A 22811-nucleotide genomic window follows, 5' to 3' on the forward strand; every position below is an offset into this window, starting at 1 on the left:
TTTAAAGTATATGGTGACAAACCTGTCTGGTAAATGTGTGTGTGTTTGTGTGTGCAGATTTATTTAGTCCTTTTTGGTTCTTGATATAATTATATACTATAACTGTCAAAGGAATATATTGGCATAAAGTTTCAACACACTTTAGTTCCTGTACATTTCACCCACTATCTGGTCTAGACTAAGTGGTGAGCATAATCTGCAAAAAGGCAAAACCACTGGTGCATTTTAAATCATAAAAGGTACTACTCCTCTTGATGTCCATGAGTGTGCCTTGCTTACTATGGCCTTACTGAAATGTTCACACTCTACTCTTTGTAGTTAGCATGTATCCATTGGTCTATGAAACCTGATTTGGAGAGCTACACTTCAGTGCCCTACCCCAGAGGTGGGAAACAACATGTGTTTATATGCACATGGGTGTAGAGTAATGAGGGGCAGACATTTGGAGCCAATCCTGTAAAGATCACATTCATTAATTCACAATGAGTAGTACCTAAGTGCCAGACACTGTATGAAGCTTTCTTAGTGACATTATCAAAGGAATTAACTATCCTTTCAAAGGATGTTTACTTACATCTATGCTTTATGACCTCAAATGTTCTGTGAGATGGATTTTTGCTGACCCCAATCACAGTTTTACCAGGGTTGGAAAGAAATAGCAGCTTAAAAAAGAATAGAAGAAGCAATTTCCTAAAATTCTTCCATGTAAGGGTTATTTTAGATATATATCCTAGATATTAAGGAAGGTTTTCTGTGCTTGGCATCCTCCACTTGAACTGAGCCTGCCATATGAATAAAGATGCCAAGAGGAACAGTTTTCAGGATCCAGACTGTCATTAATGTAGCTGAGGATATCCCTCAAACTCGAGTTCCCTCTGCTCTGAAGGACATCTGTTTGATTCAAACCTAGTACACAAACCACAGCACTGTTAGGAGGTTTTTAGAATTGCTATAATTGAAAACAATCTTGTGCTTGAATATGTGAATTAGGGTAGCCCTTTTTTAAAAGAGGTGGATCTTTATTCAATAGTGTACAGAGTTGGAAGAGGTATTTTGTGACACAAAGGCCCAGAATGGGAAGGAGATTTTGAAAGACAAGTCCACCCTGGTATATCTTATACATGTAGAGCTGTGTTTCTTCATTGTTCACTTTTAAAATCCTCCCTTCTTTTTCATAAAGGTTATTTAGGATAAAAATGAGAATATGTCATAGATGCAAATGCTGAGGAATGGCAGATCATGAATGCAAGGAAAGAATGGATGACTCTCACAGCTGCCAACTGATAACCAAGCCACCTGTAAATTGAGTCTACTCCAGGTCCTTGCATCTCTTGCAATGCATTGCATCATAGTAAGAGTCAAAGCATCCCTAAGTTTTAGCTGTCATTGTGTTTTTGATGTAGGCAAAATAAATTACTGAGTCACATGCTTTTCTTTTTACTGTTTCTCACAATTTTAACAGCTAGTATGAAATGCCAAACCACCACTAATTGAAAATTGATTTTGGAATCAATTAAACAGTCAGCTCAGTTGAGAATAACCCTTGAAGAAGTTTCATCAACTGCCTCTGCTAACAGTGGAATTCTGTTGAATTTCTCACGGCAGGGCGTAAAGTACTTATTTGTAGCAATCTGGCAAGCAAAGAAGAAAAATTTGCAAAGTTAGCTACTGAACATTGAGGGACCCCTTTACTATGAGAACTCTAAATCCAGGGTAACTATGAGGTAAAAATAAATTATGATTTTGGAAGAATAATGCAAATCAAATTTATTAAGATATAGCCAAAGAAAAATATGTCTTATCCTTTTCATTCTTAATCCTATGAATTTTATGATCTTCAGGTATCAGATTCTAATTTCATGTAAAAACCCTAAGGTGAGGTAAATGGGTATCATCATTCTAAATGAACAGATATGGAAAATGAGGAAAGTAATGTGACTAGGGCTGAAATCTAGATGTAACAGTCTGGGATAACTAATTATAATAGCTATCCTTTGTTGAGAATTTACCATTTCTTATGCTATACTATGTGTTTTACATGCATTATCTCATTTAGTGCTCCCAAAATCCTCTGGTGTAATTACAGTTACTCCCCATATGTTCTAGATGATGTAACTGAGGCTTAAAGAAGGAAATGAATTTTCCCATCATGCCGCTAGTGAAGGGTAGAATAAGAACTTTTAACCAGCCTTTGATTCTGCATCTTTCATTCTCATCCATAAGTGGTACCACCCCCACTACTTTAATTCTACTTGAAAATAGAGTTCACATAGACTGCAATTAATAATAGAATGGGAATGTGCACACTGAGAAGCAATAAGTAAGGTTAAATGAACAATAGCATATTAGTACTGTAATTTAGCTTTGGGAAGGACAGAAAAATGAATCACATTCCCCAGAGCACTGGAGCACCTTCCTGTCTGTGAGGGTAGTGAGAGTGACCCATGGTTAAATGGATGAACTGAACAAGGTCCTGAGTATCACAGTGAGTTCCATTCTGCTTTGGCATGTTGTTTACCCAGGCTATGTCAAAGATATATCTCTATGTGCAGCAGAGAGGAATTACAGAACACCTTGCCCATTCTCCATTCTTCCAAAACAAAGAGAGAATTCTCCTTGTTGTCCAGCTTTCCAAAGTATGTCAATGAAATATGAACAGAGCTTTTACTATCAAAGTGTCCTACTGAATTGGTGTCTCTGGAGTGACACTTTCATCGGGGAGATGGAAGCTGAAATCCCAGTGAACCAGTCTGCTGATGCACGTATCTTCAACTAGCCAGACAGTAGATATTTGGGAGTTCAGATAACCAAGGGCACTGTTAAGGCAGGAAGCTGATACATGTGAAAAGAATACTATGTAGGATCTAAAAATGCTGAATTAACTGATACTTTTAGACAATCTCCTGGGAAATTTTCTACTATCCTTTAAAAAATAGATAATTTTCAACCACTGACATCAGCATCTTTCACAAAGTAGAAAAATCATGAAACAATCCCACCAAAGCAGAGACTTCTTTTGATGTAGGGCAGTTTATGATTGAAATAAAATTAAATAGTGAAGGAGAAGGCTTATCTCTTTGTAGTTGGATATATAAGGGAGTTAGGCTATGGCCTACAATTTTTGTTCAACTGCTTAAAAGCACCAAGAACCTATTTGGAAAGAAAAGGCAATGATAAGATTTTTGCTTCATACATTGAATACATTTGATTTTGATAATGCCAAATTCTGAAAGATTACATCCTCATACCATGACCCTGGCCAGGTTGGATCCCCAGAAGGAGAAGAACAACACAAAACTTGCACCCATCATGGTTAAATTTTCTACCACTTACTATTAATACTTGAGCAACATCACACAGTTTTAATGCAATTATCCATTTAAAAGAGTGGTTGAATGAAACTTCCTGACCTTCTGACATGGATTGCTTGAGTCAGATGAGATCTCTTCAAGTTTTTATTGGATGATATTTACTTTTCCAGGAGAACTAAGTAGTCAAGTGAATGCAAAGAAATGAAAATGGCAGGCTTTTGAGAATATGAGGATAATTTTAAGTTGATTAGAGGTTGATTGAAAAGAATCAACTTAAGTACATCTTGTCTAAAAAGTCTTGACCCATGAACAAAATTTTACAAACAACAGAAAGCACAAGAACCTCTAGGCACTGAGACAACACAATAGAGAAATACTGAGTTTAATGTAACAGAAAAATTAAAGTAATAACATTAGGTATTGAATATGTACTAGTTGCAATGCTATTGTTTTCAATACATTCACTTCCTTAATCTCACAACACCCAGTGAGATGGAGAGTATCATCAGCCTCATTTTGGAGTGGAGAATTCACACAGCCAGTGAATGGCACAGTCAGAATTGAATCCAGGTATTCTGGGTCAAGAGCCCAGAATCTTAAACAATATTCAGATTTGACTCTCTTTTACTCTTTTTGGGAAAATAATTAGAAAGGGAAATGTTCTATTAGCTCTAGGTTGTAATACCTCCAATTCAACTAATGGATGATTGAAAATCATCTGTAATAGAAGTATCTGTTGAAACTAAATAAGTGGGTTGCAGAGATAAAACCTAGCTGTTGTTTCTGGACAAATTCCACAGAGTTGTATTAATAAAGTGCCAAAATAACTATGTTAAAATATAGGGGAAGCAGGCTTGGCTCAACAGATAGAGCATCCGCCTACCACATGGGAGGTCCAGGGTTCAAATCTAGGGCCTCCTGATCTGTTTTGTGAGCTGGCCCATGCATAGTGCCGATGTGCACAAGGAGTGCCATGCCATGCAGGGGTGCCCCTGCATAGGGGAGCCCTATGCACAAGGAGTGCACCCCGTAAAGAGAGCCACCATGTGTGAAAGAAAAGTCCAGCCTGCCCAGGAGTGGCATCACACACACACAGAGCTGATGCAACAAAAAGAAACACAGATTCCAGGTGCCACTAACAAGAATACAAGCACACATAGAAGAACACACAGCGAATGGACATAGAGAGCAGAAAACTGCGGGGGGGGCAGGGTTGATGGGGGGAAGGGGAGAGAAATCAGAAAAATAAAATCTTTAAAAAAAAAAAGAATATGATTTAAATATATATATATATATGTATATATATATATATGTATGTATATATATATAGTTTCCTCTGTGTCTTAGTTTGCCAGAGCTGCTACGATAAAATACCATGGACTAATTAACTTAAACAACAGGAAATTTTTGTCTCCCATTTGGGAGTTTACAGGTCTGAAATCAAGATATTGGCAGACCAAGGTATTGAGGATTCTTTTATGGATCCTCCAGAGAAAACTAATTCCTTCCTGTGGGTGTGAGACCATTTTGACTGGATCACATCAGTGAGGCATGACTCAGGTTGAATCAGTGCCCTTTGGCTGGGTCTGATAAAAACAAAGACATGGAGAGAGACATGGAAAAAGGGAGTTGCCATGTTTGATTCTCCCATGTGAGAGAGAAAAGACTCCAGTTTTGCCCACAGCTGATCTGCAAGGAGAGACGCCCCGGAGAGGGTCAAAGAGGAACCAGGGAAGGAGGCCTGGTAGGAGACAAGTTCTATTGCCAGGTTTGCCTACAGAAGGCAGAAACCATGGCAGAGATAGGCGGCCGACGTTGATAAGAAAGCACCTCTTATGGTGCCCTGATCTGATCTTCTAATGGCCTTGGGACTGTAAGGATTTATCCCCAACTAAATCCCTTTTATAAAAGCCAACCCATTTCTGGTACTTTGTATCAGCAGCAGCACTTTGGCAAACTGAATCACATGCCTTTCCAGAAGCCTGTAGTGTTTGGTGGTAGCGTGCTGGCAATCACCCCTGCCTCTGTTATGTGGTGATCTGTCTCTTTCTCTCTCCTCTTATGGCTGCTACTATTGTGTCCTTTGCTTCCTTTGCTTAGAGGACTCTAGTTAAGGCCTGTGCTGATCCATTTTGGCCTCATCTGGAAAGGATCTTTAAAGGCCCAATTTACTAATTACTAATGAGTTCATGGATTAGGAACATGGATTAGGATTTGAATATGTCTTTGTGGGGGACATGATTCAATCTACCACATCTGTGAAAGAGAGTAGGGGCCAGTATGTTACTCTTAAATGTCCTTCTCAAGGCAAATTAAAGTCACATATATAGAGCAACTGATTAAGACATCTATTTACTAGGTACATACTGTCAGGAAAATTGCTTAACCTTTTAAAACCTATTTCCTTATTGGCACATAAAAAACGTAACTCCTTCTCTAACATATCTGCTAATGTGAGAATGACAGAAATGTCTGTGACAGAGAGTTCTGCTGTTGGCAATAGTGGAATACGTTCTTTGGATCTGTCCTCCCATTTAAAACATTGAGAACATCTTTAATTTTTAAAATCTGCTCATAAGCATCTGAGCCCTATTAAGACAATGAGGAATGACCTGATCAAGATGCTAGACATACAGAAATCCAGAGAAGTAATCTCAATATTTGGAACTACTTTTCCCCTGGGACACCTCTACATACTGGAAGACGCAGTTGAGCAGCTGAGCAGAGTTTTGGGAAGACCCATAAGACTAATGTTAAAAACTGGAGTTCAGGTTCTCTGAATCTTTGGGTTAAGAACCCTAAAGTTTGCACTCCAGAAGTTAAGGAACCAAGAGTGAACTGTTTTCCATAGGAAACGAAGCTCAGATTGGATAAAGGAAATCTGGGATTGCTAGTGCACCAAGGTAGCGTTATGATTGGGAGAGGACATAGCAGGGCTTTTGGGGTGCTGGAAACACTTTAAATCTTGACCTGGGTGATATGTACAAGGATTATTGATTTTGTGACAGTTCATTGATTTATACTTATAATTTGTATGCATTTCTTTACTTGTTTCATATTTCTATAAAAGCATCTTTAGAACAATTATTATAAGGCACAAAAGACTGCAATGATCTCTGGTATGTTAGAAGCTTCTTTTTTTTTAAGTCACTATGACATTTTAAGGATTTTTGTCAGAAGCATGCTTCAATATATCTACAATACCAAATGTTAGATAAAAACAAAAAAATGATACAAATAAATAAATATAAATAAATTTTCATTATCTATCTTGAAAATCCAACATTGTATAATGGTGGGATGTAGGTATCTATTCTTTCCCAGTGTTTTCATAATGGACAGCCACAGCATTCACTGATACCAAAGTAAAAGGCAGTGGATTGAGGCTCATACATATAGCTGCCAGGTATTATAGACCATGAACTAAAAAATAATAATAAAACCTGAAAAACAGATCTCTGGCACATTGAAACCACTCTATTTCCAGGAATATCTCCATTTCCAAACACTTCTCAACAACCTGGCTACTTTCTAGAGTGTCACATTCTGGGTTCATAGCCAGCTGTCCAGAAATCTGTTTGGGCACTATCCATTAAAGTGAAAGTCTCTTGCCAAAGTGTCTGGAATACAACAACAACAAACAACATAATCTTATTTTTCTTTGAAAAGTTTCCATCTCTCTGTTATTTTAATCATCAGATACAGTAGAGACAGAAACATCCAATTTCCTAGAGGGATTTTGTGGAGTAGAATGGAAATACCAGATAAAATCTCTAACGGTCAAAAGAGCCCAGAGACAAAGTATGCTGCTCTGGTCCTCACTCCCAAAAAACATTATTTCTACTCAATTGAAATAGTCCATTTTCCCCAGGCCTTTGTAAGTCAGTGTTCTTTAATAGCTTAAGCATAGTCTTTGGAAATCCAACTACAAACTCTGCCAGTTATTCCACTTTGCAGCACAGACACAGGCAAGTCTCATCATTGAGCCTCAATTTCTCAGTCTGTTAAATAGACATCATAGAACCTACTTCCCAGGGTTACTGATAATAATGAACAGAAAAAAGAGTATCTGGAACATGAAAAATCTCAGCAAATGTCTCTGCTTTCTCTCTTTTTTACTTATGTTTGCTTTAAGTGTGCTTGACAGTGCTTGTATTGCCATATTCCAAAGCAACCAACTGATTCAGTCAATACAGACTTTGAAGTATGCAAAAACCCATTCTTATGTTACAATCAAATAGAACACCTGATGTTTTGGAATTGGGGCTAGGTATGCTGGATGAATATATAAGGTTGTAACTGTATATCAAAGTTAGTCATGAATAAATGTAGCTCTGCTGTGATTTATTTCTATCTGTATGCCTGTAAACTTATCAGAGTTCCTTAGACAGAGAGAACTATAAAACATAATGTTAAAGGAAGAGTATGAGCAAAGAATCATTGTCATTGATTCTGTCTATCAGTAAGTTGATGAATGAATCAACAAATATTAAATAAATTCAGAGAATTTGGAGAGTATATGACTATCTCCCCTTGTGAATCTCTCTCTCTCGTTCCCTCTTCCTTTGTTTCCTTTATTCCCTTTATGTGCATTATTTTGAAGGTCATAAATGAAGGATATTTAAAAATATATAAACATGCAAAGTACATTTACAAACAATCTATGTGAAAGGCATACTTTAAAATAAATATTAATAACAGATCATTCAGGATGCAGCTCACTTGGTATTCAGCACCTTAAGCAGGTTCTGCTCTATTGTATTTGACAGTGATGTAAAATCTCTCTCCCCTTCCTTTAACTCATTTCCTATGAAAGTGCTGATCTTCATCCAAAAGGAGAGAGTTCAGTTCTGCTTGCTAAGCATGGGTATCATCAGCCACCTTTGATATGTCTGTTTGCCTAATTGCTTTCAGCTGTAATACTGTCATAAATATATTCCAAACACTTTGCTCCCTAGGAAACTATGGATTAATAATTAGTGAGTTACACCTGTTCCTTCTGTCACATCAGATTCATTATTTTCATATCAGGACTGTACAGAAATCACAGACTTACATATATATGTGTGTGTGTATATGTATATATATATATATATAAACAGTTAAATCCTTCACTAAGTAGGCAGGGCTGTATCTAATATCTGTGCAATGTTGTTGCTTAAAAAAAGAGGGAGATAGAAATCAATGCTTGTTTGTTCAATAACAGGGCAAAAGAGAAGAGAATGTGTTTGCAAACAGCAGGTGAGGCTTTCAATTTGAAAAGCAATCAGGGTATCAGTTGTCTGCCTTCAAGGGCAGATCTCATAGTTTCATACCAATAAAACGGAGGAGTTCTAAATGCAGTTCTCCTTTATTTTGAGATTTATGCATTTTTAAACAAAGATATTCCTGACACTCCTACTTATATTCTAATTCTGAAAGCTTTGATTCTTAGTAGTTGCCTCAATTAGTCGTTTATGGATATATCTTAGAGCAGAATTTCGAAATTACTTTAAAGCAAAGAACTATGACTCTGAAAATGTGAGCATAGGTGGCTATCACTTAGCACTTACACTTCAATAAACTTCAGTTCAGCAAATATTTATTGAGTTCCTACTCTTGCCAGGCATTGTAGCAGGCACTGAGGATGTGGAGATATTCTGCTCTTGAGGAATATCAGTGGTGCATTCTTATAAGTTAAAATTGAATATGGGTTGTATATAATTCAGAAAAATATATCCCCATCCATAATGTTGGGAATTCCAAACCTTGCAAGTATAATAAAAACACATGCCTATCTCTTTAGATAATGGATATGAAAATAAAAATAGGCTAAGCTGCATTTAGCACAGTATTGATTCTTCATTGGAGACACATGAATCATAAGCAACACAGAAGCAATGAACTAACTTAGTGAAGAGAGGAGTGTATGTGCTGTATTTTCTCAGGTCCTTTATAACCATAACAAAATATCTGGTAGACTTGGAATAAAACTTGTGAATTGGGCATTGATTTCTTTCCAGCAGCAAGGTAAGAACATTATTTCTAACATTACTTGACAAAGGAGTCTCTGTTTTTCCTCTACTAAAAAGAAGTGACTCATAATTTGAACCCAGGAGTTCTGATAGTGTTTCCTGCTACTTCTGTACATTGAACAGCATCCTAGCCCAGCACTTTTTACATGTTCATATCTAATAAATATTTGTCACAGGAATTTATTCCGAAAACCACTTTCCTATTTCTTATATGTCCCTACAGTGTTATTTGGAGGGTGAATACTTATAAATATGAATTGGACATAAATATTCTATTTGCCATATAAATATAACACAAATGTATAAAACATTCTTTCCAGAATATTATGATAGAAAATAAATGCAAAGAAAACAGAAAGGAAAGATAATGAGATTCTAGGTCTTTGATAGCTCATACATTGTGCCAGCGTGGGGTCCTGGAAAGAAACAAAAAGCACAGAATGGAGGTAATTGGGAAGAGTTTAATAAATAATTATTTACTAAGATTTGGACAGTGTTAGAAAACCATAACGAGAGATGGAGCTAACCATGAGGAGGAGGGGGAGAAGAGGAGGTTATTACCAACCTGAGATCTGAAGGGGAAGGGGAGGAAGGGATTGCTTTGAATAGAGGGCCCCCCGACAGGCTTTCAGAAGAGAGACACAGCCAACTTCCATACTACCCAGTGGGGAGTGTAGGTCCCATTCTCACTCTCCTCCTTTCCTTGAGATACTGCTGATACCTTCCTTTGGCTGAACCCATCAAGGAGGCAGAGGGAAGGGAGTGCATTGGTGCAACTGATGCATATCAGCCTTTCAGGGCCAGAGCAAAGTGGAGAAAATTGTACCTGGAAAGACAAACAGAAAAACTCCAGCACAGTCCACCTTTGCCCTTTAGCATCTACTGTTTTCTTTTGTCCAGGTGAGGGTACCCAATGTCTCGTCAGCTACTATGTCATTACATAGTGATGCCAATTCATTCCTAACCTCAACTGAAACATAAAAAGTTTGAAATAGATTAACAGAAAAAAAAAGAGGGAAACAAAAACTTTCATCTAAAGAATAATAACTACAGTTTCTAATACTGTAGCTGATATTAATTTTATAATCAGGCTTCCTTTGACCACCTTGTCCCCAAGACTATATGCAGCTAGTGAAGTCTAAAATATTTACTACATAATTGTTTCCAAAAGAAGTTTGCTGACTCCTAAACTAGGTTTATAGTAATAAGAATATATTATGGAAAAGAAACTGTTAGACTCTGTGACTGATTAGATAAGGTTATCATTTTAAAAAGAAAATTAATAAAAGAAGAAATAGCTGTGGAATGGTAACTAGTAGATTAAGGATAAAAATCCCCACATCAGATACAATTAATAAGTTATAAACTATAAAACACTATGAATCCAGGTACTATATAAAATGGAAATTTGTGAAAATTATTCTGGTTCCAAACTACTTTGACTAAACATACTTTCTGCAATAGTTATTCCATGAAGCTTTTACTATTACTTACAAGTGGCTTGATAATAAAAGCTAAAAATGAAGGAAATAAGATCAATCTATGACAATTAAATCATGAAATCAAGGTTAACTAGATAAAAGATGCACATGCAAACTCACCTCTAACAGGTTTATTAATGCCTGCACTAATCTCTCCTAAGAGGTTGAAATTTTACCCACATACTACACTGTTTCAACCTTATTTTGTGCAATCATAACAAGCACATTAATAGTATTATATGAAGGACATAACCTTCAAATCTTTGGTCAGCCATTGCCTGGTCCAACTGGCAGTACTATGTCTATGGCCTTGGTCTATGGCCAAGGATCAGCACAAGCAAGGTACATATGGCTAGCAGAGTCTGGAACTGTTGATTTTATAGCTATACACTAATAGCCATCACCTTGAGTACATGACCACCAACCAATCTCCTGATAATGTGGGCTTTAGATAGCATGCTTATTGGTAAAAATATGATTAAATGTCTGAAAATTAAATTTCTTAATGTAAATTAATAAATTGATATTTCACAAAGACCAGTTTATTTGTAGTGTGTCTGATCCCATGAACCTGGTAGAATAAAAAACCAGACAATGCTATATTCAACAAAGAACAGTAAGTGTTGTGACCTACATAAGCCATCACAGCCATTCCTAAGCAGCATCCCTTTCTACTACGTTGTGAAAAGGATCAATCTACCTAAATCTCCTGCAACCTTTATAAAATAATGCACATTAGAATTCAGGTTACTGATTGTATAGCAAAAACATTAAAGAAAAAATTTCAGCCCTTTTCAAAACCCCCCAAGATCTCAGAAAAAGCAGAGGCTTTGAGAAAACCCAGAATGTCTCTGTAGTGACTAGGTTGAACCAGGGGATATCAATGGATGTGGAGCTCTAGGTCCAACCACATCAACACACTAGTTTTATTGCCACAACTTAAACTCATAGACAAGGAATACTGCTTAAATTTGAAATGTAATGAAGAAAGGAAGGTAAGGGATCATTGGATCATAGTACAAAAAGCCATGGCATCAAGGACTTTTGTTATCCACACTTACCTCTTGAATGCTTAAAGCTACCAGTATAGGGAAATATGAAGGTGGGGTAATGAAATAGCTGCTTCTTTGATAAGAGGTTCAAGATAACAAACCAAAGTCAACTTTTAAGAACATACAATTTCTTACAGTCATTTCACCATTCCAGCCTTTATCAATTAACAGATCCATTCAAAATGGGGAAAAAGGTAATAATAAGTAAAGGATGAGCATGGGACCAAAACAAAAGAACAAAATTAAAGGAAGACACATAAGAGAAAGTAAAATAAAGTATTTATATCATAATAGTGTTGTAGAGAAGTCAGGTGTACGCAGTATCAAAGGCCAGGACACGAGAACTCTGAGAAGGAAGTTGATTTATTTAGACAGGCGGGACTTGGTGGACTCCTGTCCTAATGAAAACCGAGCCCCAAATAGAATTTTTCAGTCCCTTTTATACAGAGGAAATAAGAGTAGGGAGATAAACAGTGTCAGTATGCAAAAAGATTTTTTGTTAGTTTCTTCAAGTGTTTTATCTGAGTATTAGATAAGTTATTTCCTCCAGGTAAGTTTGATTTAACACATATTCCCCACATTCCAAGCCAGCTTGAATTTAGCATATCCTCCACATTTCTTCTGGATGCAACCTTGAATACACATTCAGTCTTACATCCTTTCTGAACATTCAAAAACTGTAGGGCCTATATTACTTATTTGGATTTCTAGAGACTAGGTACACTTGGAAATAATTTTGTATTTATGCACAGGCTATATTAATAGGAATGTTCCAAAGAAAGAAGAAAAGAGATTAGGCTTAAATTTTTAGTTCAGAAAAGCAGAAGCAACACAAGAAACAATAGATAAATTCAATTTCATCAAAATTAAAAACTTTTGTGCATCAAAGGAAATTATCAAGAAAGTAAAAAGGCAATCAATGTACAGAACCGGAGAAAATACAGAATCATATATCTCATAAGGGCTTAAGATCTAGAATATATAAAGAATAGCTACAACTCAAAAATAAAAAGACAACCCAATTAAAAAAATGGGTGAAGCACTTGAACAAACATTTTTCAAAAGATGTTATGCAAACAGCCAAGAAGCACATGGAAAGATGCCTACCACCTTTTGCTATTAGGGAAGAAATGCAAATCAAAACCACAATGAGATATCACTTCACACCTACAGGATGGCTATTATTAAAGTAATGGAAAGTAACAACACTAGGAAGGACATGAAGCTAGTGTAACCCTTTACATTGTTTGTAGGACTGTAAATGGTGCAGGCACTATGGAAAGCAGTATGGAATTTTCTCAAAAAGTTAAATATGGAATTACTATGTGACTTAATAATTCTGCTCTTAGGTACTTGCCCAAAGACAATGTAAACAGGGACTCAAACAGATACTTGTTCATAGCAGTATTATTCCTAAGAGCTGGAAACAACCAAGTTTCTATGAATAGGTGAGTGGATAAACAAAACATAGTGTATTCCCACAATGAAATATTATTTGACCATGAGAAGGAATGAAGTTATGACACAGCTGAAAAATGAATGACCCTTAAAAATATTATGCTGAATGAAATAAGCAAGACATAGGGACAAATATTGTGTGATATCATAATATGAATATGAAATTTCTAGAAATAGCAAATACTTGGACAGAAGCTAGATTAGAGGTACCCAGAGATGAAAAGGGAAGTGCTGCTTTGAGAATACAGATTATTTGTAAACTTTGGAAAATTGAAATAAAATTTAAAAAATGAAAACAAAACAAGAGGGATTACAAACATCTCGCAGGTTGTTTGGATGGCTCTGAGGATGAAGAGAGTGAAAATAATGATAATTCATATTCCCAAGTGTTTAAACTATTCTAAATACCCTTCTCATTAAATTATATTTCTACTATGGAACATTGATATTGAAAAGGAATCACAATATAGTCATTAAAACTAGCATAGAAATTCAGACTATTTAATTAGTGCCTGAGGCATCTAAAGGAAAAGGCATTTTATTAGTAGAGTACTAATAGGAGCTGGCCATGATAAACCAATAATTTTTGGTAGATATTGACTTTTATTGTTGTAACTTATAAGCAACATATATAAGGGTGAAGGAAAGAAGAATGTAGAAGAAAAAAATAAACAAACAGACCAAGATTTTTCCAAAGGAGATTCATAAAAACAATATTAGCATACTCTTGTCAAGTTTTTCTAGTCCAAAGTGAGACCGCAATGACTGAGTTCAATGAGAAAGAGTGTCATGAAGGAGGCAGCAGGTGGAGCACATGAATGACCAAAATCCCACACTAAACTGGAAAAAAGTAGCCATAATAAAGTCAGATCCAGTATCTTGCCCTAATAAGGAATACATGCATTTCTCCTGAATTAAGAAATTTGAGTGTTCAAATAATTGAATTTTGGGAACATCTACCTCTGCAACTCTCCTCAAACTTCCCAAGAAATTACTCCTGCTTGTTGCCCATGGTGGCATAGAATCCTGCATTTTTATCATCAAAATGATAATTGCACTAATATCATCTGGTTTCAAATAGCAGAAATCCACAAAAATTTCCAGTCATCACCCCCCTATGAATGATAACAACAGATTGTAACAACATAACAATATAAACCCAGTGTTGGTTCAACATGAAAATGTACATATAGCTTCTATTTCTACATGAATGTGGCAAAGTACCAAAATTAATTTTTTAAATGAAGAAAAAATAGTGTTTGGGATAAGTTTTGTTTGTCCTGTGACTTCTGAACCCCATGGAGTAATGTGAATCATCAGAGATCCATGCACAGCACTAAAGAATTGTTTTTGGTGAATTGCCCTCAGCACACTGAAGAACATTACAAGAAGGAAGTGTAAAGATTGTTGTGGTAGACTGAATTCTGTACCCCACGTTAGACATGTTTTTAATATTAATCTTCATTCCTGTGGGTGTGAACCCATTGTAAATAGGATTTTTTGAAAATGTTATTTTAATTAAGATGTGGTTCAACTGAATGAGGGTGAACCTTAGTCCAAATACCTGGAGACCTTTATAAACAGAAAAAAAATCAGGCATAGTGAAAAAAGTCAACAGGAAGTATAGGAAGCCAGAAGTCACATGATGGGAAAATCAAGGAACCCCAAGGGTTGCCAGGAGTCCCATAATTGAAGTCCACTTGCCAAAGACAGCAAATTCTGCTGACACTTGAATTTTGGACTTCTAGTCTCAAAACCATGAGCTAATAAATTCCTGTCACTTAAGCCAACACATTGTGTGGTATTTGACATAGTAGCCTGGCAAAGAAATACAACTGGTTATGGCTCCTGGCAGGAAACAGATAGCAAACTTAAAGGGGTAATGGAAGAGAGGCTGGGGAAAGAATGATCAACTATGGGCAGGATTAAGAGAACCAAGAATGCAGAAGCACCTCTGGACCTGAAGCAGAAAGGGAGGAAAAATGTTCCCAGAATAGAGTGATAGCTATGGACATGGGAGAGATATGGACATGTTCTCTCCAAAAGAGATATTGCATGAAGTAGAGGAAGGTATCCTCTGCAAACTCTGCAGACCTTCAAGGAGGAAGCAAGGCGAAAGCTTTCTGACTTGTTCTCCTACTGATGTTGGTCTTCTATTGATTTTTCCCCAGAGACAAAGAATCCCAGGGGAGGCAGTCCAAAAAGGTCAGCCCTCAAAGGCACAGAGCAAATAAAAAAGAATAAGAAAGGATATGGGAGGTTCCATTGGTTATTTTATTTAATGAAAGAATGTTGCAAATAGTCCTCATTGCAGTGCCACAGTTTTATCTTTATGAGAATCCATTGGGAGGAATTTCCTTTAAGTCTTATAACCAGGAATAACTACTTAACTTGTATTTCTCCTTGTCTAATAGTCGCTGTGAGCTAGTTAACCAGTTATATTTCCTTTTTGTTTTGGCTTACAGGAAACATAAAATTTTGTCCCAGGTCTAGCATGTTATGCTAGACCTTATGGTATCAAACAGCTACAAGCATTGTCCATGGTTTCATTATTATTTCATGTTGGAGATTTGGACTTGAAGAGTATTGGGAATGAAAGAAAGAGAAAAGGGAGAGGAAACAAAGAGAAAGAATGAGCAAGCTGGGATCTGTGAGTAGAGACTCCTCAGACAACTTTACTGTTTACAAGGGTCTCTCTATATACCCCAGTCTATGTGACAACAAACAGCAACATGCAGTTAACTATCAGCATTACTCATAGTCTAACGGATTCAAAAAAATCTTATCTCAAGGTACAAAGTCTAAGTGTTCTATGTACTACAAAAGGTATGTGCTCATCTTTTCTTTCAGCCTTTAACAGCTTCATCCCATTTGCCAGGAACTCTTAATTACTGCATTCCTTAAGTTGCAAGCGTAGCCATGGAGACAGCATGTCTCTCCTCGTGAGGCCACTGTGCCTCAGTTTCCAACAATTTCACTCAAGTCTTTCCATAATTTCTCTCTTGTTTTGATGTAAAGTATACATTATGAAAGACACCTGAAGGCCTATTTTGAAATAAGGTGGGATATACAAAAACAGAGTATGTGGGGAGTTTGAATTTAACTTGATACACAACTAGGAGACATAGGGTACTTTGAAGCTAGGCAGTGCTGGGATGTGTTGAAATTTGTAATTAATCAGTTAGAAGTTTTAGTTAACACATTTAAAAAACAATGTTTTAATTCTGACATCTAATTTTGTGGAAGTTTTCAGTGATTATACAAGACCAATTTAAAAAGAAGATTAAAAATTTAGCAAGGAAACAACTAGTCTGATTTTCCCATACTTTTTAAATTGAGAAAAATAATAGAAGAAATGTTTTTGAAACAGCAGTAATTTTTATTAGAAATAAGGAGAATGTTCTTTACCATGAAGGAAATTCTTAATGAAAGAAGCTGAACAGATTCCAAATTAAATATGAAATTCTGGGAGAAAAAATGAGATATATAGTTGGAATTCTTTTTTCAAACTGGATTATTTTAATTATATCTTAGTAAATTTAATCAACAAAATAATATAATGAATTTTTAAGACATTAATTTCTTAATGTGAGGGGATGTCCTAGGTACTTTTTCTAAGACTCTGAATTCAATACTTTGAATTTTCAGTAAGCTCATATTTAGGAACGAGAATTCTGCTGGATTCTGCTCTCATATCTGATGGTGAATTTAGGGCTTTCATACCTCATTTAATATTACAGAAAGTGAATAGCATATATCATTATACCTAACTTAAGATTTCAAAGATATCATGAAAAGATGTTTCATATAAAATTGTCAACTTATCTAGAATGCTGTTATTTCAAAAATTAATCTTACATAGCAGGAAAATATTTGCTTTCCTTTTTATGATCAGGAGTTTATTTTTAAGATTTAGTAACAGAGATTAAAGAAAATACTAATTGTTGTAGAATATGAGAGAGGTTCAATTATTTGTGTATAGAAAGGCCAGGACTCAGGAATGATTTTGAGAAGGAAAAATTATTGACGGCAGCCAGACTCCTCAGGAGCTTTCTGTTGCAAACCTGAGCCCCGAACAAGACTTTTGAGTTTCTTTTATACAGAGAGGAAAGGTTAAATGGTTCTTTTGTTTCAGTTCTCAATAGGCTTGAATTAGCATATATATCTTCCACATCTTAGGTAAGCTTTTATCATGGACTTCAGGCATTCTAGATAAGCTTTTAGCATATTTTGTTTGCATTTCCCCTGAATACTTAAAGTTTATAGACCTTGCATTGTTAAACTGTTTCCTGGAACTGGAGTCATTGCCATGGTCACCAAGGGCAGGACTGCAGCCTCTTACCTTCCACATCCACAAGTCACAGATAGTTTAGGTTATCTCTGAAGAGACAAAGAGCCTCCCACCCATAGCCCACATCATTTCCACCCTTTGCCAAAGTTTTACTTGCTAAGCTTTGGCATAATTATTGTTGGAGCTATGAGGTGGATGGCTGTTTGTTGTTTTGATTGATTATTTATCAATCTTTAGTGTAGCATCCAGGACTTTGTTTTTAGAAGTTTAGAAGTTTTTATTCAGGACAGCAGAATCCTGGGGCAGGGCCCTCCCTGCAGTCATCCTGGGGCCACTGGCACTCTTGTGGATTTCCAGTCAGGTTCCAGATCCATCTATTAATTTTGTTTTACCCTTAAAGAGTTTACATCTTTACTCTAAAAGGGGTGCTGAAGGGAGATGATCTCTTTTCTGTAACTGCTTCCTGCTGGCCATGGGCTGTAGTCATTGCCTAACAAGGTGTAAAACTCTTATTTTATTTTAACTGGAGGAAGATGGATCTGGTATTCTGTACAAAGTTGGATGAAGTTTTCATATGGTTAGTAAGATGTTCACTCTGAAAGAATCAAACTTAATTAAAAATTTGGAATACCCCTTTTTTAAAAGAGGACATTGTATTACAGAGGTAGATAAGGTTAGGTGCTTATAAAGATGGCACTCCTTTTAAAAGCTGGTGGGAACTGTATATATATATGTATATATATACACACACTTTTTCTAAGTTATTTGTTTTTAGAGAGAAATTGCAATAGATACTTAACTTTGTTTGAAGATACATTTCAAGCTGTTTAATGACTGGCACTCATGTGCTCTGTCAGATGCTCCTGGTGAACTGGCACCCTTTGGGTTATTGGTCTCATTCAGGATTGGTACACCAAGTTGGAAATTTTCTTAGTTTTTAGCTGTGGGAGTGATCAGAACTACAGAATAAAGGCTTTTTACATTTTCATTTTAATTGTACAATTTCTGGTAATTTTGACTTGTTAAATAGGTGACTCATTATTAGCAAGCAAGCCTCATTTTTGCTACACAGTAGAGTATAGTAGAATAGTAAGTTGACTAAGCTTGGCTGAGACTGCCACCTTATTCTATAGACATGTTTAGTAACTGTTTAGAAAATGAATTTACTAGGAATCTAACATGTCTAATATACTTTTGCACTTGATTCAAAATAGAAAAGATAACGTTATAATTATTAAGCATATATTTAGTACAGGATAAAAGTACAGCATTTAATATTAATTAATGTATTACTTAATGCAAAGGATTTAGAGTTGCAATTAATAGTTTTAAGTTTCAGGTTTGTAATAATTTACATGTTATCTCTCCATGAGAGCAGGCCATAATGCCAATTGTGTTTAAGTTTTACTTACAGTATCCTAGTATCATGGCTCCACTTAGCATGTCCTTCACGCAGTGAGCAAGTCGCAGCATCACTGATCCTAGGGAGAGATTTCCCAGTATTCTACTAGCCTGGTGCATAGTGCTCTCTGGCACTATGGAACAGTGCCAGTCTGGAGGTGATACCCATTGTACACTGGCTGTACCAAGTCATCACTGGCTGCTGCAGGAGCTTGAAACAGCAACGTAGTTTCCATCAACTTTGGGAGCAGAACCAGAGGTTGATATAGCAAATATTTTTAATTGAGGGGTCAGTGACCAGCCTAGCCAATAACAAACATGGAGAGGCAACCTGCAATGTACTCAAGGCATGGTTTGAATGCACAAAAGAGTTTGACAATGTTAAAGTTTATTCCTTGATTTTATATTTATTTTAAACAATTTAATGCAACACATCATATATCAAATGACTGTTTACTTATATAATTTTACCATGAAGATAATATTAGGCATTTTACTTTAGTAATAGAGGGAAAAAATTATTTTCCATTGTTAAAATGAAAACAGAAGATTCCCAATAGAATCAAGATAACTTTTTATTACCATTTACTTAAATATGCACCTCGCAGTGGCCTTCAGACAGGTTTTATTACCACCAAGTTATTTTTTGCAACCAATACCAAGTTTTTAGTTAACAATGACATCTAAAACTAGAATTATTTAAGTGTTTTCAGTTTGGAAGATGTTTTACAAACTTTTTATAATTGACTACAACCACATTGACTAGTTACCTAACATTTAAATAAACTTAGTAAATTATAATTACTAACCAAAGAAATTTACTTTATTTCTTTAAGAGAGCATATCTACAATCTTTTTTAGCTTAATTTTATTAACATGAACTTAAATTTTTATTACTTTAAAGATTTTGTACATAAAATATTAATTTAGTTTATAAGTTAACTATGGGAGATTGCACTCAAGCTAAATAAAATTGAAACCATTATAGTCTATGCAAGGAATGTTCTCTTTTTATCTTTACAGGAAGCTAAAACCTTTTTTTTTTTGTTTAAGTTATGAAAATGAGTAATTTTTAAAAGCATATTGACTACCAGGTTTCAAAACTCATTACACAATTATTTAATTTGTTTAATCATAATCCAGGAACGATCTCTCCATAGTTTTTATGGACTTTACTTATTGAAATTTGTCAACAGAGGCACTAATTACCTTTATTTTGTTGGAAAGAAATCTTCTTCTGGAAGAAAATAAGGCTCACCCGATTGTGGAGAAGAAAAGAGTTTATTCTCAATCTTGCAAGAAGGGGTACACAACCAGAAAATATGGCTGGAGCTCCGAACAAAGGAAAATGACACAGTTTATACCCCTAAGCCTAGCACACAAGCTTTTCTTCTGTTTTTTCTTAGATTGGATACTTTAGAAGTTACAGCCTATCCAAGAAGATCTAACTTTCCTGTGCAAAAGTTTGTGATTCAATTGCTTCCTCTATCACATTCCAACCATTTTAGTTTTTTATTTGTTCCCCTTTGTCAAAGAAGGAATGGAATTTAGTGCTGAATTGGTATTGACTTAGCTCTTTCTTGGTCATCTTTTATTGCCTATAGGACTGGCTTAAGCTGGTTTCCTTTGTTGCTGTTTAACCCGAGAGTGGGAGACTGAGGCAGTAGGCTACCAGGTTACATTAATCAATATTTCTTCTTTTATGTGAAAACTAAACTCATCTTTGTTTTTTACATTTTATGGCTGACAAAAGGTTTAAACTGGGAAATTACAGGGCAAACTGATTCTTAATTCCCTAGCCTAGTAGATAGGTTTAATCTGCCACACTTAGTCTTGCCTTCAAAGCTCTTGCAAAGAGGAGGCCCTTTCCCAATAGTTTCTATTATTAGATTTTTATATGACTTTTTCATCCTGCTTAGTTTAATTTGGGCTCCAAGAATATTTATTCATATATATAACTGCATATTTAATTTTTAACAATTTGAATAGAGCTTTTTTAGGAATTTTCACTTGTTAATTTGATATTATCATCTTGATGTATGAAGACATGCTGAGCAAATGGGCAGACACAAATAGAGTTAGACACAGAAACACAAATCATTGATGTTACTTATAATTTGCATTATTTTATATACTGTTTAGTTTAATTTGGGTTTCAGAAATATATATTACTTATATAACTGCATATTTAACCTCAACAATTTGAGCAAATAGGCAGACATGAATAGTTTGACACTATTAACTCCAGTTACTTAAAACTTCCATCTTTTACAAAATAAGTGTGACTGCAAAACATTTCAAAGACTCCTGAAACTTTTCTTAATTTGCACTATGACTGTGCAGTTTTACACCATGACCATGCAGTTTTATACAAGAATTTTGTTTCTTAACTAATGGCTTGTAACCAAAATGTTCCCAATGTTTTAACACAATTCTCTTTTGTTTCAGAACTTTATATTTTACCTTGAATTTAGCAGAATTCTGATAAGCAACAAGATTAATTCTATGTATATTTACTGAGGTTATTGGAAGCCTCAGGGAGATAAACTGGTTTCTCTCATGAATTGCCATTCTTAGGAACACTGACAGTTAAGGCAGAAGACCATTTTTATTCCCCCCAGTCCTTGGAGATAATAGAACTCCAATGGCCATTTAAACCCAAGGGCTAAGAATTCCACTAGGCAGTAATTTAGTTGGATTCATGAGAGAAAGCAGGGTTACTAATACCAGTAGGACAGGAGCTGTTATGAAATAACCATAGGCAAAGGCAAGGGGTGAGGTCAGGCTTGAAGCAACCATAAATGAAGGAAGGGTTAGTTTAGAATTTATACTTACAATAATAGTTTCAGGCTAAATTTACTCAGTTATCGTTTAAGTTATTATTTTTCTATGGTTTTATAATATAAATGCATTTATAAATTAACTTAGTTACAGTTTTTATTAATTTTTTTAAACCTGATAACTTTATAACACCTTTAAACACCTTTCATTCAACTTATATTAAATGAACTTAACTATTACTTTAATTTTTTTTTAAGGTAAAAGAACAAATCTCTTGCAGTTAGTTTGAAATAAAAATCTACTTTTCAGGATTTGATTTCTAGAACATAATATTCTTTTAAAAGAGATAAGACTCTTCTTTAAATACTGAGGAAATTATGAGGTTAAACACAAGAAGCAATTTTGATAAAACAGATTTTCTTTGTATATTGATTATTCAGGAAACTTTTACTAAGAGACTAATGACTTGAGAGACTTTGAGAAAGAAAAAATTTTAACTTTGCATCAGTATACTACTTGATACTAAACCCTTTGAAGTTTTATATAGACTTATTAAATCTTACTCAATTTTAATCATAAAAAGTTTCCTTCCACAAACCTTCTACACTTTCAGTATTCATTCAGGTTTTGTCCCACACTCTACTCTTTCCAATAATCAATCATTTTATCTTAGGACAAAATCATCTCCTGTTTCCTTAACAATAAAAACACATTCCATATATCCCACATACTAAGTTATCAGGCAAACTTCTTACAACATATAATTACCATTAACACTAAACAAGCTTGTTAAAATAATGAACTTTTCTTCACTTTAAATACTTAGTAGCATGTAATACCAGAAACAGTTTTTTTTTAGAAGCAAGTTGGCAGGGGAGGCTGGCCACCAACAAGTTTTCCTGCTATAAAATTACCTTTTATTAGTAGTATTATCAATTCAGGTTTTGTTTAATAAACACTTTTTGGAATTAGCCATTTAAAGACCTTAATTTAAACAATGCTTCATCAAACTTTTTATAATT

This window comes from Dasypus novemcinctus, chromosome 21, assembly GCF_030445035.2.
Source record: "Dasypus novemcinctus isolate mDasNov1 chromosome 21, mDasNov1.1.hap2, whole genome shotgun sequence".
Taxonomy (NCBI): Eukaryota; Metazoa; Chordata; class Mammalia; order Cingulata; family Dasypodidae; genus Dasypus; species Dasypus novemcinctus.